This window comes from Talpa occidentalis, unplaced genomic scaffold, assembly GCF_014898055.3.
Source record: "Talpa occidentalis isolate TD23 unplaced genomic scaffold, MPIMG_talOcc4v2.1 talOcc4.7, whole genome shotgun sequence".
Classification (NCBI taxonomy): domain Eukaryota; kingdom Metazoa; phylum Chordata; class Mammalia; order Eulipotyphla; family Talpidae; genus Talpa; species Talpa occidentalis.
This window is the reverse complement of record NW_023605083.1, coordinates 122,540,923-122,549,127: the sequence shown is the minus strand read 5'-3', so window position 1 is coordinate 122,549,127 and position 8,205 is coordinate 122,540,923.

Below are 8,205 nucleotides of genomic sequence, written 5' to 3'. Positions count from 1 at the left end.
GCCGCACCCTTTCCTCCTGGTACACAAACCACCTCAGGTTATGGGTCTCGGTCCCCGCCCATCTGTTCATTTATTCAACAAATAATAATAGCTAATATTTATTGGACATTTGCATCATGTCAAGCATTTTACTTGGATTATCTCATTTGTTTCTCACAGCCAGTATTTATTATCTGCTGATCTGTGCCAGGCTCTGTGCCCTGGGGCGGGGGCACTGCCCATACTGCCTGCCCTGGTGGAGCTTATGTGCGGCGGGTGAGGCCAGCCGGCCCTCTAATGTGGGGGGGCTGGGGTGAGAGTACAGATGGAGGCCTCATACCAACCACCTAAATATTTAAAATTATAAATCAAGCTAACAACTGTTAAATAAAATATTCTATTCTCCTACTTTGACAAATGTGCTTTCAAAACTGCCTCGAGGACCAGGTTCTATTTTGACTTCTTTGACTCTTCCAAATTCTGTGCTTCCGAAGAGCCAGCTCTGCTCCCGGGGTGCCCCCCCCCAGCTCCTTCCACCCTCAGAACCACCCTGTCCCCAGGAGGTTCACGCACACCTCCTTGTGGACACTGAGGAAGATGGGTGTGCTCTGCCCTCACCCCTGAGAGAACAGTCTGGGGTGACATGGGCGAGGCATTATGGGGTCATGCGCATCAGCAGCAAGGCCTAAAGGAAAGGCTGGATCTCCCCACAGATTCCTTGTCCAGAAAGGAGAGGCGCAGAGAAGGGCCAGACTAGAACCTGCTAAAGTAGGGGGCCCCCTCAGGACAAGACCCCGTCCTCCAGGTCTGGGGGGGCAGGACAGTTGTCGGACACCTGATGACTTGGTGACTGTATTTGCACGCGAGCTTGGAAGAAGCGCAGGCTGCTCTTATGGAGTCACTGGGGAATGGCTGTTTCCTGGGGACCTGAGAGGCCTCAGCAGAAGCCACATCTGAGCCAACCACAAAAGAATGAAGAGGAACCAACAAGGAGAGGAATTAAGGGAAGAGCATTTATTTGAAGGGAACAGCATGTGCAAAGGCTCTGAGACAGGAAGGCTTGTAGGAGAAACCAAAACTAAGACCATCTGACTGAGCCGAGAAAGCAGTGGCTGTGGCACGGGGTGGTGCTGGAGGGGTTGACAGCCGGGGGCTTGTGACCACAGCAGGTGGATCCTCCACAGTGAGCAGGCCAACGCGTCTCGGGAGCTGTCCCTGTCTGACCCCCACCCCCACCCCAGGCTGTTTGCCAAGATGTCCGTGGGCAGAGAACATGGCGGCAGGCAGAGCAAAGCATCACGGGTCTTATCGCCAGAGGAGCCTCCTAAGTCAAGCCACGTGACCTCAGGTGACTTACTGCTGCCAGTGAGGGCCCTCCTGGAGAGAGAACGTCGCAGCTCACCTGAGGGCACACGCAGGTTGGAACCTGACCCAGAGTTTCCTTCGCACCTGTTCATCCCGGCGCCCCCGGAAGCTTGGGCTTGGCCACGCGGCCTCCAAACCCAGCCCGCTCCGAGTTCCCGCAGACTTGGAAGGGAGCAGGCTTTGTCTGGTGACACCAAGGTGGAGAGAAACCGCGCCTGCCTGTCGTCTGGCTGGATGACAGACCTAAAAGCAAGGGACAGCCGTGTCTCGGCAACTTCCCCGAGAGACCCGCGCGCTCGGAGGGGCGGGGGGGGGCGTCCACTGTCACCCCCGCGGGCTCAGGGGCTCGCGCCCCGAGGGCTGAGCACCCAAGGGTAAGAGCGGCAAGGTTTCATTCAGGTGGGGTGGGGAAACGTGCTACCCCATCCACCATCCGTGAGCATTCTTTGTTGTCCCGGAGCGGGGTGACGGGAGCCAGGGCTCCCCCTGCGAGCCAGCCGCAGGGTCTGAGCAGCAGCCTCCCCCCAGCCGCAGGCTTGGGAAACCTCCTGCTGCAGCAGCCCAGTTGACAGGGGCACCCTCTCCCCAGGCCTGTCCTCAGCAGCTGCCCCGGGTCCCCCCACAGCTGGCCCGTGCCCTGGAGCTGCCCTGCGAAAGGCTGCCAGTGGCTGGCTGCCAGGTCAGCGGACAGCTGCCCGTCCGCGAGTGGGTGGGCACAGGAAGCCCCTGCCGACCTGCTGGAGACTCGCTGTTCGAACTACCGCTAAGGCGGGCTCACGCTCCCCCATTCCAAGCGCAAATGCCCCCCTCTGTGCGGGTGCAGCCTGCCCGCACCCCTCTCCCTGTTTCTGGGCATCGCGCCTCATGCAGGACTCTCCTCCCCCACCCCTACCTGCCGCCGCCAGGTCCCTATCTTCCACCCCCCAAATATTTCCCAAGTTTGCCTCTCCCACGCCCTTAGGTTCCCCTCTGAACGGGCTCCCCTCCTCCCAGCCCCCCTCCACCCTGCAGCATCTGGCCCAGTTACCTCAGTGTGTGACCTCCAGCCCTTCCAGCCACGTCACCTACCTAGGGTCTGGGGTGCCCCCCCCCACCCCGCACTCTGTGCCAGGCCTCCCAAACAGCACCCGTCACTCATGGGAGTCACGAGGCCTGGCTGCTCCCCTGTGTCCCCTGACAACCCGACATCTGCCTGGACAGTCCTGGACCCAAGACTGTGTTCCTGACTGTCCTCAAACCTGGTCCTCAGGCAGGATTTTCCCCCTCCCAGAAAATGGCTCCATCAGTCCTCCAGCTGGGCAAGCTGGAAAGTGGGGGCAGGGGGACCCTCTCCCTGCAGCTCCCCATCTCTCTCCACCCTTCTACCCCATCTATGTCCAAGTCCTGTTTACTCTCTTCTCTATCACCAGGACCCCACCCGGTCTAACACCTCCTGCCTGGACCACGCAGCCTCCCAGGCCCCTCCTTCCTGAATCCTCTTTGCCCCCGCCCCATCTGTTGTCATTCTGTTTTTGTTTTTTTAAGATTTATTTATTGATTGATACAAGCGCTGGGTACAGTGAGAAGCGCGGGAGGGTGAGAGAATTCACCAGAGCCAGAGCAGGGAGCAGAGCAGGCAGAAGGACCGAAGTACACTGCTGAGGGGAGCAGCGGGCGGCAGGAGAGGTCTGCGCGCCATGTGGGACCCTTGCCCGGTGGCCGGGAATCGAACCAGCACTGCAGAGGCTGCAGGCAGCTTCGCAACCCAGCGCTCAATCGCTGCACCACCGGGGAGGCCCGCTCTGTTGTCATTTTGAAACACAACCCTGATTATACGATCACCCTGCTTAAAAGCCTTTCCACTCATCGAAGGAAGAGACCACCAGCTTTAACATGGCCTGCAGGGCTGTCTGACTCCGCGTCTGACCACCCCTCAGCTTCCCACATGAAGCACACAGCTCAGTGATTCGAAGCAAAGGCCCTGGAGCCAGGCTCCTGGATCCAAAGTCTACCTCCCTGCCAGGTGTGTCTGGGTAACTGATTCCTTCCTCTGTGTCCCAGGTTCCTCAGCTGGAAACTACCCTTGACAGAGTAGCTGTGAATATTACACGAAATGATGCTTCTGAGCTTCTGAGAACAGAGTCCAGCCAGAGTAAACATTCGGCAAATACGTGGTGGGTCTCTGCCTTAGTTGCTGTTTCATTTCTGCACTGTGGTTACACTGACCACCCCCCACCACCACCAGTTTCGCAAATGTGCCATGTTCCCTTCTGCCGCAGGACCTTTGCATGTGCGGCCCCTGCCGGCAATTCTCATTTCCCTTTGCTTAGTCATCTCTGAGCATCCTGCTCAGGTAACCCTTCCCCAGGCAGCGCCTCTGTATGCCTGGCAAGGTCAACTTTGTTGCGTGACATCAGAGACCCAGACACCTCTATCTCAGCTTGTCGTTTTACAGCCATATACCATGATCATTTATTGCTGCCCGCTCCCCACCCCACGATACTACAGCTTCCAGAAGGGTGGGGAGGCTATTCTTGCTCACCTTTGTATGCCAGCGTCTAGCACAGTGCCTGGCATCTAACATAAAAGGGCACAGTAAATACTTCTTGGTGAGCCAGCGCTTAAAGACAGGAGGTGGTGTTCCAAGGCCAGCGCTGCCATTTCCTGTCCCGTGACTTTGGGCAAGTTGTTCCCCTCAGCGCACTTGTCCTAAAGAGAGCGTGCTCACACCAGAGGCTTCTTGAGATTATAACAGGAGAGGCGGGCAACACGGTGGCCCAGCCCCTGCTGCGGAACATCCTTGCCTTCATTCATGCCTCAGAGCTGGTCCTGCAGTGAGCTGCCACCTGGGGTGGGGCCGGCAGGAGCAGACCCAGACGCATCTTGGAAGAAGCCCCCCGGTGGCAGAACACGTAGTAGGACTGCACTGGGGCCGTGACCCCTTTGTTCCCAGAGGTCCAGAGCAGCCTCTTTTCAAGACTGAGTCTGAGCAGCGCTAAGGGCTGCGTACCTTGTCCATCTGGGGCCAGAGGCGGAACAGGGCCCCTTCCAGTCCACACGGGAGGTTCCCATTGGGATTAACAAGAACCGGGGCTGGGAGGTCCACCCTGTGCCCTCCAAGTGGGGACAGTCTATTGCCAGCCTCACAGGGGTGGCAGATTTCCTTTCCTTCATCCTCCCCTGCCCACCGGGCGCCAGCAGGTGGAGATGACCTCGCGGGTGACACGACAGGGGTGCTTGCGTTTCTTTCCACGAGTGTTTTATTTGGCGGGACTTCTGGACTCACAGAAGTCACGTAAGTAGTAGCGAGAGCTCCCCTGTGCCCATCACCTGCGCCCCCCAGCAGAGGGAAGCTCCTACCCGCTGTCCACACTACAGACCTCACCCAGCGCCACCGGCTTCTGCACGCGCTCCTCTCTCTGTGTCTGCGGACAGCCCCACGCCGTGCGGCCAGACGCACGGACTCACGGAGGGAGCCGCCGCCGTCACCCAGGCGCAGTTCATCCTCTTCAAAGAAATCTCCAGTGTGGCTCCTCCCTCCCCGCTCCTGTCGCCCAGCACCCTGGCCTGCTCCCTGTCTCTAAAATTGCAGAGACGGTTACATAAATGGACTCATAGAGGATGTCACTGCCAGGCTGGCTTTTGCACTCAGAAGAGCGCCCCGGAGGCGCATGCTCGGGAGTGTGGGTGGTGGGACCTCTCACTGCGGAGTAGCATTCCACGGGTTTCCAAAGGGTCCTCTGGAGGACGGAGGCCAGTCAGGAGGCGCTGGCGGCCAGGTAAATATCGCAAACCAGATCCACATCCTGGGGAGCGCTGCACCCCCTCCCTGCCCCTGAAACTGGCCCTGGAGGGCCTTGAGGCCCAGTGGGTCCCGGAGGGCAACAGAGGAGGATTGGGATCACTGAAGCAGAGGTGCCAGTAGGGGGCACCAGAGGTCTTTTGCCCAAAGGGCGGGCCTCAACAGTGACCCCTTGGCAGGGGCTCCAGGGCATGCGTGACCAGAAGAACCTTGGGTTTCCCCCTCCAGTCCCCAGCCCGCAAGTTCAGTCCAGCGGGGGGAGGAGGCTGACGACAGGTAGCGGGTGAGGAGAAAGGGGTGGCCTGGCCCAGAGAGAGCAGGCCGGCGTGCGTGGAGGGCAAGGGGCCTGCTCCTCTGCCCCCACGGCTGCCCTCTGGGCCCAGGACACCACTGCCCTGTCCACCCTTCCCCGACAACTGCCCCGGGTTCCCTGCCCCCTTCTCCTTAGAGCCTAGCGCACGTGCTCGCCCTTCTGCCCCGGCTCCAGCTCCCTCTCCCAGTGCTCCCCGCAAGAGCCTCTGGCGCCTGGCCACCCGCGCTCAGGGCCCGCAGTGGACACTTCACTGTGTGTGGCCCCGCTAGCCTCTGGGAGCCGGGAGAGGAAGCTCCTGCCAGAGCCCCAGGCCCGGCTGCTGCCTGCAGGCACTCTCCCCCAAACCCACGGCGGGACAGTTGCCTTCTGAGTCCAGCTGGCGCTCTTGCGTGATCTCGGCCCACCCAGGCTCATCAGGCCCTCTGCTTGCGCCACCCCCCAGGGCTTGCGGGCACCAGGCTACCAAAATGCGACAAGCAGCTCCCCACCTCCACACTCGGGCTCACGCCCTTTCTTCCATTTCCTCTCTGTCACTGGCCTTTGCCCCATCCTTTAGCTCCATGCCCCCTCCTCCAGGAAGCCTTCCCTGCTGCCTCGCATAGAGGGACGTATGCATTCCCGTCCAACATACGTCATGTGTGCTTCCGTAACGAGCTCTTCCTCAGGCAGCCCTGCCTAGTGATTTGTAGTTTACACACCTGCCTCCCCCCAAAATGTCGACTTCACCTCTGACTCCCCAGAACTGGCACTGGGAAGGAAGGGGGTCAAGCATATTTGAGTAAATGAATGGGCTCATCAGTTGACACATCTTTGAAACCCTGTTTCTATGACCCACTTCCGCCCTCCTGACCCCTCCTGGCAGGCTTTTTCTGTGGGTGCTCCTTCCCCTGTTGCCTCTAATCCCGGCCTTCCACCTCCCCCTTCACCCCCCCCACCCCCGCTGGGCTCACTCTGCCCCTCCCTAGGCAAGCTCACCTCGCCAGGCCCTCGCCAGGCCCCGCAGCCCAGAGCCCTGAGCCCCGCGCACCCCGCCCGTCCTTATCTCTCCTCCCCATGGTCTTTCTTCCCTACAAACATGAAGTTCTTTGGGCGCAAGAACCCCGTCTGTCCGACTGAGGCTGCACCCTGGCACCTGGGCCCGCTCTGTAAATATTTGTGAGACGGATGAATGGGCGGGAGAGTCTCCCTGGGGCAGAGGCCCTGGGAACGCGGTCCGTTTGAGGCCGCCGCCTCCCTTCCGAGCTGGCCTCTGGTCTCCGCTCGCTCTCCCCTCCCCGTCACCCAGGCACGTCCTTAGGCTCCCGCATCTCCACACTGCCCAAATTCTACCTCTTATCTCCCCAGTAGCCACACCCACCCCAAGCCCTGGCACACCCCTAATTTAGATCCGCCACACCGCCCGGCCTCCTCAGCCACTCCTAACTCGGGCCGCTCCCCTCTATTCTTGCCTTTACCCATGTTGCCACCCCAACAATTTTGCTACTTCAAACCCTCATCGCATCCACATCCCCTCCAGTGGTGTTTCCCACAGTGTAGACCTCACAGCAGGCAGCAGATGGCCTAGTTAAAGGAGGTTCAAGGGAGCAGCGGGGATAAATCACATGGACTCGCTGAGGAGAAAGTCGTTTCTCTCCACCCTCTCCGGAGCGGCTTCTTTCCAGCCTTCTGAAGACACTGAGGAGCGCCTCCACATGGCTCGAGAATGTCTTTAACTTTTGTTTTTGGGGACCCCAGCCCCCCTGCGAGTCACAAGCGATCTAGCTATGCCGTAATAACATCGTCTTCCTTTAATGTTAGTTTTGTCCTGGTGACCCACTCTTGGGGTCGCTGATAGAGTTTTTTAGTGACACTAATAACGATCTATAAAATACATATCCTTGGGAAAAGATGGTGCAGATCACACAGCTCTCAAAGGACGAACACTCCGAGTATATAAAGAACTCACCCCTATCCATAAGAGAAATCAGTAGAAATAAGAAATCAAGTGGAAAATGGGGGAGGCGTCCCTGCTTCATCAGAGGAGCGTATATATGTGGCTGATAAACACAGGAGAAGCACTCAGCTGCGTGGGTCATCAGAGAGATGTGAATTAAAGCCATCGTTTGATATCCCAGCACACCCACCAGGACAAAAATGAAAAAAGACTTTCAGTATCGAATGTTGGCAAAGAGCAGGAGCCATCGGGGCTCTCCTTGGCCAGTGGGGAGGAAGTAGATTGTAACAACTACTTTGGGAAACAGGCCATATCTGCTGGGCCAACCCACACCCCCCTCCAGCCCAGGAATTTGACTCCTGGGTGTGATTCCAACAGAAACGAGCACATGCATTCAGCCAGAGTCACGCACAGAATGCTCACGGCAGCCCCAGCCAGGGCAGCCAGAGGCTGAAAACTCTCTATACGTCAGGAGCAGAACAGAGAAACACACTGGGAGGCTCACGTCCTGGAACAGTGTCAAAAAATGAGAATGAATGAATCAAACTAGACAAAGGTTGAGCCAGACACAGAAAAGAACAGGCTTATGGCTCTTCCTATAAAGCTCATCTGTGCCAACTCAGGGAGTGGCTACCCTGAGGACATTTAATATTCTGCTTTCGATCTGGGGAGAAAATGGCTGGGTTTTACATGCATGGACGTTAGCTGACGTGTGTGCTCCTTCATCTGCGTGTTGTACATCAAGAATGACTTCAAGTTTTTATTTATTTTTTTAAGATTTATTTATTTATTCAAGCACTGGGGTACAGGCCAGAGGCGCGGGAGGGTGAGAGA